We start from the raw sequence: 21,590 nt of genomic DNA on the forward strand, positions 1-21,590 counted from the left end.
TCTTTGTTTCAGCATTGCTTCCCATAGCCATCGGGTTTTATAGATTCTGTAGAAAACCGTCTTCACAATGTGTTGGATAACACCTCTGTGCTTGGTGCCATCAACAACATTTAATAGACCCAGTCCTAATATTTTTATATGGGCTTTTGGTGAAGGTGTTGGCTGTGCTCCTTACAGAATGCTATATTCTACAGCAGTTCAACAAAATCATTCATGTTTACAATCCAAAAAGGTATGGTCATCTCCAACACATGACATTTTATATTTTTCATATCATGTCAACCCTAAGGTTAGAAATAGAATGATTTCTTTAAAATGTGTTTCATTTCAGCACTAAGTTCAACAGTACATGCTTTTAGGGAAAGAATTCTTTGTTGTTTCTATGGCTAGCTCTTTTAAAATATTCTGGCTTTGCATTTCAACTTGTTTAAAGATTACTTTAGTAAAGTTGATAATTGTATTATTTCAACAGCCCCTATCCATCTGTGGAAGATATAAGAGAAAGACTGTATTTATATAAGCAGGCACTTCAGATTTCAAGATATTTGGGCTAACCTAAGTCTAGCTCTGTTTATTCTAGAATATGTTCAGCACAAAGTTAGGCCAAGCATCATGTATATAATTAACTTAATGAAAATTACATTTCTTGCAGATATTTTGAAACATGTTGCAATTTAAGTTTTGGTTTTTTTTTTTTTTTTGCTTAGAATGCTGAAGTTATTTTTCCCCATAGAAGTGGCATGAAACATTTATTTCTGTTTCTAGATGAATCCATAAACTTTATTTAGCCCAGATGTTAGAAGAAGCACATCAACGCAACTACCTACTATCATTCCTTTTTTTGTTGTTGTTGTTGTTTTTTGTTTTTTGTTTTTTTTTCGGTACTTGGGCCTCTCACTGTTGTGGCCTCTCCCGTTGCAGAGCACAGGCTCCGGACGCGCAGGCTCAGTGGCCATGGCTCACGGGCCCAGCCGCTCCGCGGCATGTGGGATCTTCCCGGACCAGGGCACGAACCCGCGTCCCCTGCATCGGCAGGCGGACTCTCAACCACTGCGCCACCAGGGAAGCCCTATCATTCCTTTATCAAAAGAGTTTTGTGGGGCTTCCTGCCAATGCAGGGGACATGGTTTCATGCCCTGGTCCGGGAAGATCCCACATGCCGCGGAGTGGCTGGGCCCGTGAGCCATGGCCACTGAGCCTGCGCGTCCGGAGCCTGTGCTCTGCAACGGGAGAGGCCACAACAGTGAGAGGCCCAAGTACAGCAAAAAAAAAAAAAAAAAAAAGTTTTGTGTCTCAACTAATAGCATCTAGAATCATCTTCATTTCTTTTCAGGTGAGATATTCATAAGCTGGGAAATTTTTTTTTTTTTTAGCTTTATTCTAGACATAGAATATTTATTTACAGATAAAAGGATAGATAGAACAAAAATTAACATACTATAATAAAATTTTGAAATAAATAAAATAGAATTTTACTTGGAAGAAAAGAAATTAAAGCTATGCTGAACTTTAGATAATTAACTTCCTTACCCCATGACATGTTCTATTTTTTAAATTAAATTAAATTAATTTTTTTATACAGCAGGTTCGTATTAGTCATCCATTTTATACACATCAGTGTATGCATGTCCATCTCAATCTCCCAATTCATCCCCCTCCACCCCCCCCCCACAGCTTTCCCCCCTTGGTGTCCATATGTATTTTCTCTACTTCTGTGTCTCTATTTCTGCTCTGCAAACTGGTTCATCTGTACCATTTTCTAGGTTCCACATATATGCGTTAATATACGATATTTGTTTTTCTCTTTGTGACTTACTTCACTCTGTATGACAGTCTCTAGATGCATTCACGTCTCTACAAATGACCCAATTTCATTCATTTTTATGGCTGAGTAATATTCCGTTGTATATATGTACCACCTCTTTTTTATCCATTTGTCTGTTGATGGGCATTTAGGTTGCTTCCGTGACCTGGCCATTGTAAATAGTGCTGCAATGAACATTGGGGTGCATGTGTCTTTTTGAATTTGAATTTGGTTTTCTCAGGGTATATGCCCAGTAGTAGGATTGCTGGGTCATATGGTAATTCTATTTTTAGTTTTTTAAGGAACCTTCATACTGTTGTCTATAGTGGCTGTGTCAGTTTATATCCCACCAACAGTGCAAGAGGGTTCCCTTTTCTCGACACCCTCTCCAGTATTTATTGTTTGTAGATTTTCTGATGATACCCATTCTAACTGGTGTGAGGTGGTACCTCATTGTAGTTTTGATTTGCATTTCTCTAACAATTAGTGATGTTGAGCAACTTTTCATGTGCCTCTTGGCCATCTGCATGTCTTTTTTGGAGAAATGTCTATTTAGGTCTTCTGCCCATTTTTGGATTGGGTTGTTTGTTTTTTTTAATATTGAGCAGCATGAGCTGTTTATATATTTTGGAGATTAATCCTTTGCCGGTTGATTCGTTTGCAGATATTTTCTCCCATTCTGAGGGTTGTCTTTTCACCTTGTTTATGGTTTCCTTTGCTGTGCAAATGCTTTTAAGTTTCATTAGGTCCCATTTGTTTATTTTTGTTTTTACTTCCATTACTCTAGGAGGTGGGTCAAAAAGGATCTTGCTGTGATTTATGTCAAAGAGTGTTCTTCCTATGTTTTCCTCTAAGAGTTTTATGGTGCCTGGTCTTACATTGAGGTCTCTAATCCATTTTGAGTTTATTTTTGTGTGTGGTGTTAGGGAGTGTTCTAATTTCATTCTTTTACATGTAGCTGTCCAGTTTTTCCAGCACCACTTATTGAAGACACTGTCTTTTCTCCATTGTATATCCTTGCCTCCTTTGTCATAGATTAGTTGACCATAGGTGCGTGGGTTTATCTCTGGGCTTTCTATCCTGTTCCATTGATCTGTATTTCTGTTTTTGTGCCAGTACCATATTGTCTTGATTACTGTAGCTTTGTAGTATAGTCTGAAGTCAGGGAGTCTGATTTCTCCAGCTCTATTTTTTCCCTCAACACTGCTTTGGCTATTCGGGGTCTTTTGTGTCTCCATACGAATTTTAAGATTTTCTGTTCTAGTTCTGAAAAACATGCCATTGGTAATTTGATAGGGCTTGCATTGAATCTGTAGATTGCTTTGGGTAGTATAGTCATTTTCACAATATTGATTCTTCCAATCCAAGAACATGGTATATCTCTCCATCTGTTGCTGTCATCTTTAATTTCTTTCATCAGTGTCTGATAGTTTTCTGCATTCAGGTCTTTTGTCTCCTTAGGTAGGTTTATTCTTATGTATTTTAATCTTTTTGCTGCAATGGTAAATGGGAGTGTTAATTTCTCTTTCAGATTTTTCATCATTAGTGTATAGGAATGCAAGAGATTTCTGTGAATTAATTTTGTATTCTGCTACTTTACCAAATTCATTGATTAGCTCTAGTGGTTTCTGGTGGCATCTTTAGGATTCTCTATGTATAGTATCATGTCATCTGCAAACAGTGACAGTTTTACTTCTTCTTTTCCAATTTGTGTTCCTTTTATTTCTTTTTCTTCTCTGATTGCCGTGGCTAGGACTTCCAAAACTAAGTTGAATAATAGTGGTGAGAGTGGACATCCTTGTCTTGTGCCTGATCTTAGAGGAAATGCTTTCAGTTTTTCACCATTGAGAATGATGTTGGCTGTGGGTTTGTCATATATGGCCTTTATTATGTTGAGGTAGGTTCCCTCTATGCCCACTTTCTGGAGAGTTTTTATCATAAATGGGTGTTGAATTTTGTCAAAAGCTTTTTCTGCATCTATTGAGATGATCGTATGGTTTTTATTCTTCAGTTTGTTAATATGGTGTATCACATTGATTGATTTGCATATATTGAAGAATCCTTGCATCCCTGGGATAAATCCCACTTAATCATGGTGTAAGATCCTTTTAATGTGTTGTTGGATTCTGTTTGCTAGTATTTTTTTGAGGATTTTTGCATCTATATTCATCACTGATATTGGTCTGTAGTTTTCTTTTTTTGTGTATCTTTGTCTGGTTTTGGTATCAGGGTGATGGTGGCCTCATAGAATGAGTTTGGGAATGTTCCTTCCTCTGCAATTTTTTGGAAGAGTTTGAGAAGGATAAGTGTTAGCTCTTCTCTAAATGTTTGACAGAATTCACCTGTGAAGCCATCTGGTCCTGGACTTTCAGTTGTTGGAAGATTTTTAATCACAGTTTCAATTACATTACTTGTGATTGGTCTGTTCATATTTTCTATTTCTTCCTGGTTCAGTCTTGGAAGGTTATACCTTTCTAAGAATTTGTCCATTTCTTCCAGGTTTTCCATTTTATTGGCATAGAGTTGCCTGTAGTAGTCTCTTAGGATGCTTTGCATTTCTACAGTGTCTGTTGTAACTTCTCCTTTTTCATTTCTAATTTTATTGATTTGAGTCCTCTCCCTGTTTTTCTTGATCGTTCTAGCTAATGGTTTATCAATTTTGTTTATCTTCTCAAAGAACCAGCTTTTAGTTTTATTGATCTTTCCTATTGTTTTCTTTGTTTCTGTTTCATTTATTTCTGCTCTGAACTTGATGATTTCGTTCCTTCTGCTAACTTTGGGTTTTGTTTGTTCTTCTTTCTTTATTTCCTTTAGTTGTAGCGTTAGATTGTTTATATGAGATTTTTCTTGTTTCTTGAGGTAGGCCTGTATAGCTATAAAAGTCCCTCTTAGAACTGCTTTTGCTGCATCCCATAGGTTTTGGATTGTCGTGTTTTCATTGTCATTTGTCTCTAGGTATTTTTTGATTTCCTCTTTGATTTCTTCAGTGATCTCTTGGTTATTTAGTAGCATATTGTTTAGCCTCCACGTGTTTGTGCTTTTTACGTTTTTCCCCCTGTAATTGATTTCTAATCTCATAGTATTGTGGTTCGAAAAGATGCTTGATATGATTTCAGTTTTCTTAAATTTACTGAGGCTTGATTTTTGACCCAGGATATGATCTATCCTGGAGAATGTTCTGTGTGCACCTGAGAATAAAGTATAATCTGCTGTTTTTGGATGGAATGTCCTATAAATATCAATTAAATCTATCTGGTCTATTGTGTCATTTAAAGCTTGTGTTTCCTTATTAATTTTCTGTTTGGATGGTCTGTCCATTGGTGTAAGTGAGGTGTTAAAGTCCCCCACTATTATTGTGTTACTGTCAATTTCCTCTTTTAGAGCTGTTAGCAGTTGCCTTATGTATTGAGGTGGTCCTATGTTGGGTGCATATATATTTATAATTGTTATATCTTCTTCCTGGATTGATCCCTTGATCATTATGTAGTGTCCTTCCTTGTCTCTTGTAACATTCTTTATTTTAAAGTCTATTTTATTTGATATGAGTATTGCTACTCCAGCTTTCTTTTGATTTCCATTTGCATGGAATATCTTTTTCCATCCCCTCACTTTCAGTCTGTATGTGTCCCTAGGTATGAAGTGGGTGTCTTGTAGACAGCATAGATATGGGTCTTGTTTTTGTATCCATTCAGCAAGCCTGTGTCTTTTGGTTGGAGCATTTAATCCATTCACGTTTAAGGTAATTATCGATATGTATGTTCCTATGACCATTTTCTTAATTGTTTTGGGTTTGTTTTTGTAGGTCGTTTTCTTTTCTTGTGTTTCCCACTTAGAGAAGTTCCTTTAGCATTTGTTGTAGAGTTGGTTTGGTGGTGCTGAATTTTCTTAGCTTTTGCTTGTCTGTATAGCTTTTGATTTCTCCATCAAATCTGAATGAGATCCTTGCCGGGTAGAGTAATCTGGTTGTAGGTTCTTCCCTTTCATCACTTTAATTATACCATGCCATTGCCTTCTGGCTTGTAGAGTTTCTGCTGAGAAATCAACTGTTAACCTTATGGGAGTTCCCTTGTATGTTATTTGTCATTTTTCCCTTGTTGCTTTCAATAATTTTTCTTTGTCTTTAATTTTTGCCAGTTTGATTACTATGTGTCTCGGTGTGTTTCTCCTTGGGTTTATCCTGTATGGGACTCTCTGCGCTTCCTGGACTTGGGTGGCTATTTCCTTTCCCATGTTAGAGAAGTTTTTGACCATAATCTCTTCAAATATTTTCTCTGGTCCTTTCTCTCTTTCTTCTCCTTCTGGGACTCCTATAATGCGAATGTTGTTGCATTTAATGTTGTCCCAGAGGTCTCTTAGGCTGTCTTCATTCTTTGCATTCTTTTTTCTTTATTCTGTTCCGCAGCAGTGAATTCCACCATTCTGTCTTCCAGGTCACTTATCCGTTCTTCTGCCTCAGTTATTCTGCTATTGATTCCTTCTAGTGTATTTTTCATTTTAGTTATTGTATTGTTCATCTCTGCTTGTTTGTTTTTTAATTCTTCTAGCTCTTTGTTAAACATCTCTTGCATCTTCTCAATCCTTGCCTGCATTCTTTTTCTGAGGTCCTGGATCATCTTCACTATCATTGTTTTGAATTCTCTTTCTGGAAGATTGCCTATCTCCACTTCATTTAGTTGTTTTTCTGGGGTTTTATCTTGTTCCTTCATCTGGTACATTTTATCTTGTTCCTTCATCTGGTTCATAGCCCTCTGCCTTTTCATCTTGTCTGTCTTTCTGTGAATGTGGTTTTTATTCCACAGGCTGCAGGATTGTCGTTCTTCTTGCTTCTCACAAGCTGGGAAATTTTTAAATTTTATCTGAGAAAAGATTGTCTGTCACACTGTTTCCTGTTATCATTAAGGCTTTATTTCTTATTTTTCAAGATCAGTACATGAATCATACACTGTCACTATATTTTGTGTGTTTAGTAAATCGTGTTTGTTTACTTATAAAGAACCTAGTGATTCTTGGAGAGGTTTCACCCATTATTCTTCGAGCAAATGGAATGAATCAAGAGATTCTTGAAGATTTTAAATTTCTTGTGACTTTGAGTAAGGGTATATGTACCTTTCCTTGCTAAAGTATCTATAAAGCATGTTTTAAAATGAAGTAATTGTTTTCTCTCTCCTTTTGAATTCTTTTTCATTTTTTTCTTTGCTTTATTCCTTCTTCACATAATCTGCTTCCCTTTCTTTTCCATTTTCTTTTCTCTTCCTCTCATTTTTTCCAAGAGAGAGCGTAGTATGTGGTGACCTTGTTAAGGGAAACCACAATCTAGGCTGAATTGGATTTACAGTGCCTTGTACTTCTGGTTAAGGTTTAGAATAGCCAGACGTGTCTCGATATAAACATTTTCCCCAAAGCAAGATAATACTCCTACTTCTCTATTTATGGTCAGTTTAAAAGTTAGCCCAGATACTATGCCATTATTATTATTTTTTCTGGTGGAGATGAAATACAGGAAAGCATTTTATTATGCAGTTGTTAAGGAACAAGACTTTCACCCACCCACGGAATCCTGCCCAGTTTCACTGAATGAATCTGTGGTGAGAGGACATGTCTTGACCTGTGATAGAGCTGAATCAGTGGGGTCATAAACTATATGCAAATGAAATGAGATTAATAGAGGTTTTTCTGGATTTTTAAAAAAGAACCAGACACATTAAAAGCCTTATAAACTGAAGAACTAAGGTGGTACTTAAAAACAGCCCCCTAGAATCTCCTCTTTTCCTTTAAAGGCTGTGACCAAATTTCAGAGGGGCCAGGTCTCCTCTCTCCTCCCTTCTGAATGCTGGACATCTTGTCTGAATTTGAATAAAACTCTTTCAGGATGGGAATTTGTTCCAAGAAAGGTTCAGGAAGAGTTTGAAGTTTCTGGAAAAAAACTTGTGTGAGTATGAGTGTGGGTGGGTATAAGCAATGTGTGTGTGCACCTACGTGTATGTGTGTTTGCATGAACATGGGTGTGAGGGTGTGCACACGTGTGCCTGTGAACTCGTTTGTATGTGGGTGTGTGCGTGCACGTGTGTGGATGCCCGTGTGTGGTGTGTTTGGGTGATTGTGTGTATGGGGCGTGGGTGTGTGCCAATGTGTGTGTCTGTGAGCGCGTGTGCCTGTGCACTGAGGGCGGGAGAGGCAGCTTCAGCTCAGCCAGTGGCGGAGCAGTTAGTACAGAACTAATAGTGAGAAAGGAAGCTGGGGAGAGACTAGGAAGAGACGCAACCAACCTTATTAACGAAAGCTCAGTTTTGTCCCTGCGGACCCAGCCAGCAGAAGGGACTGGAGAGCTTGGCTCTCTGCCAGGGAGGTCGGGCTCCCTGCAAGCAGTTGCAGGCATCCTTGATCATGCCCTTCTCCCAGGGAGCCCTGAGCTTGGCAATCGGGAAGTTTTCAAAGCCGCAGAAGCTGCAGCCCCGGAGAAGACCAGCAAAGACAGTGGAGTGTGTATGTGACCTTCAGTTTTCTATTTTCTTGTTGGGTGGGTTAATGGATTTTTAGTACAAAGAAAGCTAAAACTCAGCTGACCTGAAAGACTGGAATTTCAGCTCTCTTTCCCTCCCTGGGCTGTTTTTCCTCCCCCTTCCTCTCAAAGCCCTTTAAACCAGAGATTACCGGGTCAGTGACTCTTATCCTGCCTGCCTGCGCCAATGGTTTCTAGCTCTTTGGCTTGGCAAGGAAAACCACTACCTGTAAGTATCTGCTTTATGTATTTCCTCTCATCTTGACTGTGAATGTTCAGCTAGAATGCCCCAGAGGTTATCTTTGTGGTAGCTTCACTCGAGTCTGCTTGCAAAAGTTTAATTCTCATGTAAACTCCCAAGGTGGCAAATTGCGGTGTTAAAAAGCCATATGCCCCAAGTGGGAGGCTCTTTATTATGTAACACAACTTTATAACTCTCTTCTGAATCCATCCCCAGTAGCACTCATAAACATTTTTACATTCTGTAATTGTCCCCCTCAAATCAGAATATTTCTTTTCAGGGAAATGAAATGGCAAAAAGAAAAGATGCCAAAATTAACAAAATAGATAATATTCTCATGGTATAAAGATACAGAAATTTGGAGGAGGTGATTTTTGGATACCTTTGCTTTAGTTTAGTTATCTTTGGATATGTATTTCTTAAAGCATGGTTTCTGTTTTTATGGGGATGAGAGCCGGTGTTGGAGAGGTAACGAATCGCATTGTTCTGAAGTTTCTGACCGATTTTTAAGCTCTTTCTTCTCATTCCTCGGATTTGGTCCAGAGACTTTGGTGCTGTAGTAAATAGTTTCCTTTAGTTGTCATCTGGATCCCCCAAATAATTTTCAAGGCATTTAATTTTTGTTTCTTTTTTTTTTTAAACGATTGTGTGCAGTCTTCTTGTGTGGTGTGAATTAGAAAGCTTCAAAAGAGCATTTCCGAGGGCTGGTTGGAGTTTATGGCCTGGGAATCTTGCTGGAGGGATTAACCTTTTCAGGACTGTTTCACAGACCAGAGCTAGAGATCCAAATGCTTTTCAGGTTTCTGCTCCACAAAACTGATACCACCATCCGCTGCTCCGGTTAAAGCTTGAAGATTTGCTTCTTAGTCCCCCGCCTTCGTGTGATACAAGTGCCTTCAGCATAACACTAAGAAAATGTTAACTACTCTTCCTCTTTCTCTCCATCCGAGGTCCTCATAACCCAGTGTACCTAAGAACCACTTGGGTGCTTGGTGTAAGGCAGGTGCTTAGGCCACACCCCGAGATGAGTTTACATTTTGGGTAGAGCTGAGAATTTACCCAGGTGATTCTGCTGCAGGCGTGATCACACTTGGATGAGCAGTGCTCTGCATCGTCCGTCCTTGGCAATTAAATTCTTGTCACGTCCTTGGTTAATGTTAAACCTCATACCTAAATAATAAACTTGAGTTTGAGCTGATGTTGAACATAAGTTACATGAAGCATGGTTTGGCATGCTTGGCCGGCAAACCAGAACTTTTAACCAGCTCTCCCACCAAACTCTTTTTTTTTTTTTCCTTTGCTCCCCCTTTCCATCCTGCCTCTCCATTCCCATGAGTGAGAAAGGGAGTCAGGGAAAGGTACCCCAATTCCATGTGGCTATGTGGTCTGACCTGCTCTGCATGGATAAGCTATGTTTGTCTTGGAAACTTTAAACCCAAGGGTATTCTTAATTCTTTATCAACTTGCAGGGGATACTGTGCTCCTGGGGCTGAGTTGGGCTGAACTGAGCTGGATTATTTCTGGGGACCGTTCAGGAGCAGTTTAATTCCTAGAAATTTGTTTTGATGGGACCAACCCACAAGGATCGGGAGAAATAGGAAATGATACCTCCATCATGTTGAGGTCCTCGTTTGACAGCATATGACAGTAAGAACTCAGCTTCCATCCCCATCCCCAATGACATTGAATGGCTTGTATATTTATAGTAAAAAGAAAATAGGATGTGGTCACCAGTGCCCCTTCCTTTTTTTCCCTCTTCTCATTCCAAATATTTGTAGGTGCCTGCTACATGGCAGGCTCTGTGTTAGTGCCAAGGACTTAGAAAGATCAGTGTGTATAATATGGATAGACTCTGTCTTCTTGGTGTTTCACATCTTAGGTGTTGCTAACCAATCTTGGATGAATCACCTATTCTTTTTATTTATTTTTTCACATTTTACAACATCTTTATTGAGATATAATTTCTATGCCATGAAATTCATTATAAAATGTACAATTCAGTGGTTTTTGTATATTCACAAAGTTGCACAACCATCACCACAATTTGTTTTGAACACTTTTGTCACTCCAGGAAGAAACCCTATATTAACAGTCACTCCCCATTCCTCCCCACCCCCTCCCCTAGGCAACCCCTAATAAATCTATTTTCTGTCTCTATAGATTTACCTATCCTTGACTTTTCATATAAATGAAGTCATGTAATACGTAGTCTTTTGGAATCACCTATTCTTGCTAACCTTCTCTTCCTCTGTTAATATAACAAAAGGGTTGAATTCAGTGAGTTTTGATATCTTTCTAGCTCTGACATTCTGACATTGATGGATATAGCTCAGTTTCACTGTTTGCTTTGACAGCAGGCCCAAAGATTTGGCTTACAGCTTTTCTTAAAAATTTAAAAAAATACCTTTAAGGTTTTTTTTCTCTCACAAAGAACCAAGACCACTGATCTAGTGAGTTAGACAAATGCCACCTTTCAGAGCACACAGTCATTCCACGCAATGGGATCCTGTAACTCTCTAGAAAGGCTTTTTCCCTGGGCCAGGTTACATGGGATGGCAGCCTCTTATCTTGTCTGAATCTGGTGTTGCTCCCCCTTTGGAGAGCTGGGTGGTCTGAACAGGGCTTGCTGGCTTCCATACTTGCACAGCTTGCTCCCTGACCCTTTCATTCAAGTGATTTAATAGCTTTTGTACGACTAGGTGAGAGGCTCAAACAGAGACCTTTGAGGGGCTGGAGGAAAAAAAAAACAACAACTCCCTAATGAAATCTCGCCTTTTGTCTGTACTCGAGTTTCTCTTACTGCAGTGACTGGGGCAACATTTCAAAGGGTTCTAAAACTTGGCCATCAAGATAAGAATATCAAAATATAGCTGTGATCTATGTACTTTTCTGACAAACATAGCCTCCAGCTGTCTGAAGATACTGTGTTTGGATGGGAAAGTGCTCACTGGAGGACAGAGTACAGGGATCTTGCAAAGTTAGGATATTTTTGACAAAACGTTCTTGGCTTCTCATTGGTAAGCTTAATGGAGATGGCAGAATAGACTTTGGTTTCCCTTTTATCCCTCCCTATTTCTGGATTTGCTGATACGGCGTCAAAATACTCCTTTGGTGCATCATCAAAAGCTGCTAAGATTGTTTGTCACTCTTCACTCTCAATTTTATCCTTGAAACCTTCCTATCTGGCTTCCTTAGAGACGCGGGCAGGTAACACTCCAGGACTCACTAAGCTCCAAGTCCTTCCACTAGCGCAGTCCGCTTCCCTGGGATCCCATCTCTGCATACTATCAAGTGTTACCAGCTGCTCAGTCCTTATAGATGCTCCCTGAATCCTTCTCTTACAATAAATAAACCAGGGCTTTGCCTCATGAGGTCACACTCAATGCCATGGTATTTTCATTCCAAAGTCTACATTTCTTGTTAGCACAAAAATTCTTAATAAATTATTGATAATTATTGATATAATTCTTATAAATTATTGATATAAGCCAAAATCATTAAGTAGTTAGGATAATTTCAGAAAGGATCAGAATTCCCAGATGAGGACTCATCCAAATGTTTAAAAGTTGTTGTTTCCTATCAAATCCTGTTCATTGCCTAGATTTCCTTTTTTTTTTTTCTGTGAAAGTGATTCTTCTCATAAAAACAACACAGCAACAACAGAAGAGCAGTGCTTTAGTTCTGTTTTATATAAATCTTCTCTTTTGTTATAACGTGATAGGATGAAATAGTTTGTCAAATAGGCATTAGTGATTTTTTTGAAACCAAAAGGTAGTGTTGATAGGAGAGCCCTATCAAATTTTGAATCAGAGTGTGGTGTAGTAGAAAAAAAGAATGGCCTTTGAATAAATTTCAACTGGGTTCCAACCCTAGGCTGTGATGTTCTTTGGTTCTGTGATGTTGGCCAAATTACTTACCAGTTTCCTTGGGAGTAAAACAAATACATTTATACTTACCTCACCAGGTGTTTGGAAGGGCTAAAAGACATTTGGAAAGCACCCAGCATGGTGCATGACATATGATAAGTTCTCAATAAATATTTCTTCTTTAGGAGAGGACTAACAGGTGTGAAGCCTGGAAAGAATCAAACGTGTGGCGAGCCAGGCAATTTATAGGTGAAAAGAAAAGGGAAATGGGAAATAGAACTTTCTTCCAGACCTCATGGACTGGGCAGGATAGATCTCCATCCACCACTTCCTCTGCCTATAACTCTGGGCAGCAGCCTTGTACTCCCTTGATTCCTTCTTCCAGATTAAGTGGAAGCATGAAACAAATCCATGAGCTCACACACTACCAAAGGGATTTGTTAAGGAGAAAACAAAGGCAATGTGAATATCATTCTGTCCTTTTCTTCCTGACCCTTCAGAACTGGAGATTTGTATAGCCATTGCACGTAAATATCTGAGAAGAATCATTTTGTTTCTCTTGGGATTTTTCTCCACTGTAGCAAGCGGCCTAACCTCAGGGGAAAGTATTTGTTTGAGATTTTGAAACTCTGCAATTGCCCCATGGTCAGCCTACGAGCTATCACCAAGTGGAAAGACACAGCCATTCAAGCATGTGGCGTGAGCTCTTGCTCTCCCTCTCTGTCTCTGTCTCTCTCTGTCTCTCACTCTTCTACCAGTTTTTAAGTCCAAAGTTTGCATTGGGGTAAGTCAGTCTCTCAACTGATATGTATTGATCTTCTCTGTGCCAAGCCCTGTGACCCTGGTCGACTGGAGATGTTTGAGTGAGCAGAACAATTATGGTTGTTATCGTCAAGAAGCTTACAGACTAAGGTCAAAGGCAGACATGTATAAATGACTGCAAATAAACATTTAAATGCCTGTAGGTGTGCAACATGTGGTAAGGGGTATTGCAGGATTCTATGCAAGCAGTTAAAACTGGTCTGGGAGGTTGAGACCTGAAGGATGGGTAGAATTTAGCCAAATGGAGTGGTAGGTGGGAGAGGGGAAAAGGGCATTCATGGCAGATGGGACAACATGGATGAAACATGTAAAGGCCTAGAATGGGCAGTGCCGCGAGTTTAAGGAAGGAACGAAGACCTGAGTGACTAGCTTGTCCGTGGCAAGGAGGAGAGTCGTGTGAGAAAAGGCTGGAGAGGCGGCAGGGGACAACCATACAGGGAAATCCAGTCTCACAGTTAAAAGGGACCCCAGAAAGCGCCTAATCCACACTCCCTCCCTGAGACAAAGACCCCTTCCTGTGTCTATACCTCAGCCCTCACCATTACTGGACAGCTCTGAAGGAAAGTTCTTTCTGAGGGGAAGCTGAGATTCACCCATCCTTCCTGTTTTTGCACACGGGAACCACAGAATAAAGTCACTCCTCCTGCAGGTGTTTGAAGACAATTTTCTTTTTTTTCATAAATTACTGCCCAAGTAAATCTTCTCTTTCCCATATATTTGCATTTGATTTTTTGGGATGTAAATTTATATGTTTGTGCTTGTTGAAAGTGAACTTGCTGGCTTCAGCCCATCATTCCAACCTCCATTATCCAGGACGTCGATCTTGATTATGCCCTCAGTGGTAACAGTTAACCTTCCTGGATTTTTGCTGTCTGTGAATCAGATAAGCTTGTTTCTATATCTTTGTTTAGGAATTTGGAAAATTGTTTAACCAGAAGGAGCCAAAAATGGAGCTATGGGCACCACTCAAGATGTTACTCACAGAAATGTCCAGGTATAAATGAGAAGAGCTCAAAGATGTTAATGTGTGTTGATAGTCTTGTTTTGACAAGAATGCTAAAAGCACAGTTCAACTATCATTGCTGATTTCATTTATTGATACATGTATTGAATGTGTATCACATGCAACAGACAGTTCTGTCCTCCTGCTTTCAAAACACATAGTCACACCATCATGTAGGATATGATAAATGCCCCATGATGGGTTTCAGTAAAATGTGACTTTTCTGCAATCGCAGAAACCAAATGGAATGATCAGGTCTTGGGGCATCTTGGAGGAGGCATTTCACAAGGCATTGATATGTGAGAAAGATTTTAATAAGGATGGAAGCAAAGACATGCAGGGGGCAGACATGAGCAGGGGCTTACAGGTGGGAAGTGTCAAGCAGGTCACTGTGAATGTGTAACTGAGGTTACGGGAGAGGGAGGGCTGTGGTTTGGGGCTACATGAGCCTAGAGGTGATGGCCAAAGACCATGGGAGTGGATATGTAGTGAGAAGCCAGTTGAGGTCAGATTTTTTAAAAATGTCATATTTTCAATGATACAGTGTAACCAAGAGAGGAGAAAACAGAGGGTGGAAAGAAAAGGAAGAGAAGATGAAAGAGAAAGAAGCATTGGTGAGGTAGAAGGAGAAGCAGGGAGTATACTGAGTCCATAAACTAGGCGAGAAGAAATTGTGCAGAAAGTGTGGGTGTAGCGCATTGTTGGGCGCTATAGAGATCAGAGAGGATTGTTGGAGAAAAGGTCAATTTGCTGTAACAATTAGGAGGTCACTGGCAGCCTTTGAGACAGCTGTTTCAGTGGACTGGGGGCAATCAAAATCAGGGGTCCTTTTAGGAAATACAAGGCTGGTGAAGGAGTGGGTAGAGACAGCGTTTTAAGGAGATAGGATAGTTGGTCAAGACGAGGTATATAATGGGAAAGGGGAAAAGAAAGTGTTTGATGAGAATTAGTAGTTAATAGTCACAATAACAATGTGCTTAGATGTGCCCACCCTAATGACCTCATTTTCATTTTCATTTTCCTCCTTACAGACTCTATCTCTAAATATAGTAACATTCTGAGGTACTGGGGGTTAGGAATTCAATATATGAATTTGGGGGGAACAAAATTCAGCCTATAACACCATACCAGCACATCAAGGCCTCCTCCTGGCGTTAATTAGCTGATCTTCCAAATTCTCTAGACATTACTGCAGCAAAAGAAAATAGAATGAAACCTGTAGCCACACAAACCCACATTTAAAAATCAGTTTCGTTTCTGCTTTATAGATGTTAAAAAAAAAAAATCAGTTTATAGTGCACTCTGGATTTAGAGTTTGTCTTCAGGATGAGGTGACAGAGAAACTTCCTCAAGCAGGACTACCTTTGCACTTTCTGGGTTTTTTAATTTAAAAAAAATGGTTTTCTGTAAGTTTGCAAACTTTGGGCTTAAAGGTTTTCTTTCTGCAGGAATTCTTAGAGCCTTTAGTAAGCTAATATTACATTGTAAATCTTTAAAAGAAGATTTTGGCATTCTGTGCTTCACATATATTTGGATATAGAAGGCTTATGCAGAAAACTTTTTAACGTCTCCAACATGTGCATTTAAAAAAAAATAGTTTGCAAAATGTGGCCTTTATCAGCCAGATAGACATTGAAGTGTTGAAAAATCTAGGAAAGGAGACCTTCTAATGAATTTGTGTGGTGGTCAAAGATTCATCTTTGCAATCTTGCCCTAGATGGTACAGCCTGAGGGACACTTTCTCTCCACAGAGTTAAAATTAGGGTGTAAATTAGTACCATCTTTCCAAGTAGCATGCATCAAGAGCCTCAAAATAAGTTTTATACCCTTTGATCTTATGATTCCACTTCCAAAAAACTATCAGAGGGAAATAACTAGAAAAATAAGCTGATTTAATGAAGGATTTTTTCATCACAATCTATTGACATAGTAACTAGTTCAACACAACAATGGAATGACTCTAGAAATCCATGTAGAGGATGTAGTGCACAGATGAAAAGTAAGATCACAAGGGACGTTTAATAATACGGAAAATGGTTAGAATAGAATGTAATGTAACTGGAAAAGTATGGTACACTACTCTTTTTGTAGTGCGGTTCTAATTAAGTTTAAAAACTGTAGATACATATACATACTTAAGAAAACCGAAGGGCATTTTCTTTGGGTGTTGGGAAAGTGTAATTTTTTCCTTTTCTTTATGTTTTTATATTTTTATCCTTTAGTTAATGAGCGTGCATTTCTTTTATACACATAAAAGGAAGTTATTTTCAGAAAAAAACAGGTAAATAGATAAAATGAAGGATATGGACTAGTTGATTTCTGAGTTTTCTCTTAAACCACACATCTGTGATTTAGATTACATTTTAGAAAAAGTTTCAGAGTGAAGGAAGCAGAATGTTATAAACAAAATCAACATGTGTTTTATTAATTTAATAGACTGGAATTTTGAAGTGGCTTGTTTGCCTTGAGGCCTTTAAACTGTGCTTGTAGTGTAAGAAGTTGGAGCACTCAGATGCTGGTAGGCAAGATATCTGCATTAATTATATGTTCTTAAAGTAACAGCTACTTCCTTGAGAGAACATTGCCTCCACTGAAATATTTTTTTTTATAATTTATTTTATTTATTTATTTTGCCTGCATTGGGTCTTTGTTGCTGCGTGCAGGCTTTCTGTAGTTGCGGTGAGTGGGGACTATTCTCGGTGCGGTGCACGGGCTTCTCATTGTGGTGGCTTCTCTTGTTGCGGAGCATGGGCTCTAGGTGCGTGGGCTTCAGTAGTTGTGGCTCGTAGGCTCTAGAGAGTAGGCTCAGTATTTGTGGCTCACGGGCTTTGTTGCTCCGCAGCATGTGGGATCTTCCCAGACCAGGGATCGAATCCATGTCCCCTGCATTGGCAGGTGGATTCTTAACCACTGAGCCACTAGGGAAGACCGCCTCCAGTGATACTTTAACTCCTGCCAACAGCCATCAGTTGCTGTCTGGGACCATAAAGGAAGTTGTTAAGTGTTTGCATACTGTAGGAAAAAGACTCCAGGGATAGTGAAGGAATTGCAAAGAGTATATGATTTTGTTGTAATGCAAAGTGGTATAATATAGCAGTTAAATGCACAGGTCCTGGGGTCGGCAAATATGGGTTATAAGACTATGGAGTCAAGCTGATGACTTTAGGCAGGTAACTTAAACCTCTTTGTACCTCATTTTCCAAACCTGTAAAATCACTGTCTACTTCCTAAAACCGTTATAGGAATTAAACAAGATAATGTATGTAAAGTCCTTTGAACAACACCTAATCCATAGTAAGCACTTAATAAATGTTCGTTTTTATGATGATTATGATGTCACTTCCTTAAGTCACTGTTTATCTATAAAATCAGAATAATAATAGAAACTGCTTTATCGGTTTGTTGTGAGAAATAAATGAAAACAAATATATAAAGAATATAGCCCAGTACCTGTATACAGTAAGTAAAAAGTACTAGTAGACATAAAATGAGAAAAGGAAGATACAGTCAGCCTTCCATATCTGTGCATTCTACATCCGTGGATTCAGCCAACTACGATTGAAAATATTTGGAAAAAAAACTCCAGAAAGTTCCAAAAAGCAAAACTTGAATTTGCCTGGCAACTATTTACACAGCATTTACCTTGTATTTACAACTATTTACATAGCATTTACATTGTATTAGGTATTATAAGTAATCTAGAGATGATTTAAAGTGTGTGGGAAGATGTTCATAGGTTATACACGTAAACACTTCGCCACTTTATATAAAGGACTTGAGCATCATCGTGGTGTTTGGTATCTGTGGAGGGTTGGGGGGTTACTGGAACCAACCCCTGTGGATACTGAGGGACAACTGTACTATAAATTGTTAAGGAAAATCAATCTTAGAAGTCACAAGCTATTTTTTTCTTCTCCACGATTCTATTCTCCCCGGAAATCCTGTGTTGGGTAAGATCGCCACGGATTCTCCACCCCTGTGGGGAGCATTGAACAATTAAAGCTCCATAAGAGGTGATGAGCTTCTTGAAAGAGAAGAACCTGTTTTGTATTTGTGTGTTCCCAGGGCTGCTTTTGCAGTGAGACTGTCAGCATAGAGGAGGACAGAGCCCTTCCCCAGGGTGCCAGAGACCTGCTTCTCCCAGGCTGTGCTGCTTCCGGCTGTGACCTTGGGCCAGCCTTAGACTGACTCCTTGTTGCTTATGACAAGGTGCAGTTAGACTTCTCTGTCTCTCTCAGGGAAGGAAAGTCAGAGGAGGCAGTGGATCTGAAGTCCTTGGTAAAATCTAAGTCTTAATTTCCTCAACTACTACACAAAGAAGAGAGCCACTTTCTCTGAGTTTAGACAGTTAGTTGTTCCCTTGGGGGACAGTTCTCCTCATTTCCAGTTCATTGCTCTTGGGTGAATCAATTTATGTCACATATGATTCAGAATCATTTCAGTTATTCTATGGATAATTATATGCAGCCATGAGTTTATGCCTGAAACTTTTACATTTGATTCATATGAATTATTTTGGAAATCAATTTGAGTGAAAATCATGATGATTTAAAAAATTCATTATAAGTAATTCCACGATGGCTTCTCTGTTTCTTCTGACTGGTATTTTAAAGATTTTAATGTAGAATACAAGTCAGAAAATCTTCACGGGCTTTCTTACCAGTCTAGTCAAGGATATCACAATCTCTCTGTGTTTGAGTGGGTGGGAATGGGTTGATCCTGAGTTGGCTACTTTTTTTTTTTACTCAAAATGCCACTTCTCTATTAGTTTATTTTCTTTCTTAAAGACTATAGGGTACTTGTAGGATCTGAAGCTGTGAGTCATGAGGTAATAGCTTCAAGCACAGGGAAGATAAAATGTTCCATTGTTTACATCATCTTTGGTTGATTGGTAATAACTACCTGGAGTGCTGAGAAGAGTATCAGACCAGTAGGAGTTCTGCAAATAGCAGAGCAAGCCAGCAAAAGGTTATGATAGATTATTGATATCTTTTGTTTTTTTAAATTAATTAATTAATTAATTTTTGGCTGCATTGGGTCTTTGTTGCTCCGCGCGGGCTTTCTCTAGTTGCGGCGAGCGGGGACTACTCTTGCTGTGGTGCGTGGACTTCTCATGGCGGTGGCTTCTCTTGTTGCGGAGCACGGGCTCTAGGTGCACGGGCTTCAGTAGTTGTGGCTCGCGGGCTGTAGGCACGTGGGCTTCAGTAGTTGTGGTGCACACGCTTAGTTGCTCCGTGGCATGTGGGGTCTTCCTGGACCAGGGCTTGAGCCTGTGTCTCCTGCATTGGTGGGTGGATTCTTAACCACTGCACCACCAGGGAAGTCTGATTATTGATATCTTGATATCTGTGCTGGGTGCAGGATGGGGAAGGTGCTTCTCTTGTGTCATGTAGCTTCCATTGTAAAATTCCACAGGGGAACAATAGTAAATATGATTCTCTTCAGGGCACATCGTTAACATTGACCATCAAGAAGTTCCATTGCAGAGAGAGCCTGGGAGGACAGCTGGGATCCTGCTTTTCCTGTTGTGCACAGATTACCTAAGATAAATGACAGGAGTACCATGTTTATATCAGCATGAAGAATACATCCTCCTGTGGTTAAACTGAACGTGTAATTATGAAATGAAAACCAGCTCAGCTCTACCAGATGAAATGTTACTGAATCATTTTCTTCTGTTCAGGAATTTACTAAGAAAGAAAGAAATTTACTAAGAAAGAAAACTTTTTGAATTTTTATAAGGAAGAACTCAGAGCAGGATGGTTTTCCACTTTCCAAAACAGCTTTTCAAATTTTTGTTGGCTTGTAGAGATATCCTTCGAATACATGATTTCCACATGAAGGAAAAAGGCAAGGGTGGGAAATGGCCTGTAAGAGCATAACTGATTTGCAGGATGACGTGAGGATTGTGAAATGCTGAGAAGCAGCTGAATCACACGAGCAAGCAGACAGGATTTGTTTCTATTGCAGCATCAAATTAAGTCCCATGTGGCTAAAAGTCAGTTGGTTTACGAGCTCCCTTGTAGAATCTGGCCACCTTTCCACTTCCCCTTCCAAAGCTCCCACTGATTCTGCTGACGCTGTGGCTGCCCACATCAGTGATGAGAGCAAGCTACAGACAGCTGGAGTCTGAGGATCTGACTTGGCCCTATGTGGGGATTAAGCAAACAGAGTTCTCAAGATGTGTTAGGTTTCCCACCAGGGTGTTGTCAAGTAAATGTTGGCTGCCTCTGGACACTGTAATTTCGTACCAGAAACAAGACAATTCTGTCATCTTCTTTGGTGGAGATAAAAAAATCCATCATCATCTGAAGTCTTGTTTGACTTAGAATCCTGATTTCCATTGCTGTTGTTCTGTGTGGTTTTTGGTTTTTTGTTTTGCCTTTTCCCTCTCTGTTCATCCAAATCCTTTTCTCTTTCCCCTCCACTGCCACCTTCTTCATGTGAAAAATCAGAGCAATATTTTCCGTGGAATGTCTACATACTTGGCATTTTCTAACACCAACAGAAAAATGCAAGCGCAAAATTAGAATGTAAATAAAACACAAATAAAGCATACTCTTTTTGATCTTTATGGCACCTAATTTGGTAGCCCAGTTGATTGAAGGCTGAGTTTTGTTTGATTTTGAACTTAGAAATTGTTACTCTTGCACTGTTTACCTCCCAGCAGGGTTGCTTCAGGTTGTTTCTGAAATACTAGCATTCAGTTTCTTACTTCGACCTCCTGTTTTAAGACTGTGAGGAAGAAAAAGAGAAAATTTGAATGTCGTTAAAACACACTTTGACTTTTACTGAACCTAATTCTGCCCCCTTCATCCAGGACCAGTTCCTGCCATTCTGTTTTTCTCGAGACAAGCTTTACTCTCGTATTCCTTTGACATATTTTGTAATAATAACATTACATTTATATGGGGCTTTGTAGTTAAAATTTCCACATGGACTATTTCATTTGGCCTCACAGGAGAACTGGAACAGGCAAGACGGATGGCCCCATTTTTGAAAGAGAAAACAGATGTTCAGAAAAACCAGGGTTAGAATCCAGATCTTCAGATTCAGGTGTTCCCTTCCCATATCACTGTGGCACGGGAAGCCACAGAAATAGATTTCCTTTTCTTTCTCTCTTGTCTCTTCCTGGTAGATGAACATTAGAAGCTTGGTCTTTGACCTTATCAGCTCATTAAGGACTTACTATGCTATAATTAGAGAATGAGCTATTTCCCCATCTGCTGTAGGTAAGAAGTTAAAATATTTACCTGATTTGTGACTAAACAAAATTAACAGAAAAACTTGAAGAATAAGGTGGTTATTAACAGTGTAAAGTTATACTGGTTTATTATGCCCATTGGAAGGTCTTG

The 21,590-nt window shown here is 39.3% G+C and overlaps 1 protein-coding gene across 14 annotated transcripts in view; it reads left to right on the forward strand.

Annotated features, from left to right (window-relative positions):
- The first annotated feature begins 8,010 nt into the window (after positions 1-8,010).
- The window catches only part of FREM1 (FRAS1 related extracellular matrix 1), a 170,769-nt gene continuing 157,189 nt past the window's right edge, over positions 8,011-21,590 (forward strand). For 13 of the 14 annotated variants that reach the window (XR_003790791.1, XM_029202857.1, XM_029202859.1 and 10 more), the window contains exon 1: positions 8,091-8,287. The gene's annotated coding sequence lies outside the window, so the exon portion shown is untranslated. Of the gene's footprint in view, positions 8,533-21,590 lie in introns of all 14 variants that reach the window. The other variant, XM_029202856.1, reaches the window with a different exon arrangement.

This window comes from Monodon monoceros, unplaced genomic scaffold, assembly GCF_005190385.1.
Source record: "Monodon monoceros isolate NGI ecotype Baffin Bay Population unplaced genomic scaffold, NGI_Narwhal_1 Super_Scaffold_5, whole genome shotgun sequence".
In the NCBI taxonomy this organism is placed as follows: domain Eukaryota; kingdom Metazoa; phylum Chordata; class Mammalia; order Artiodactyla; family Monodontidae; genus Monodon; species Monodon monoceros.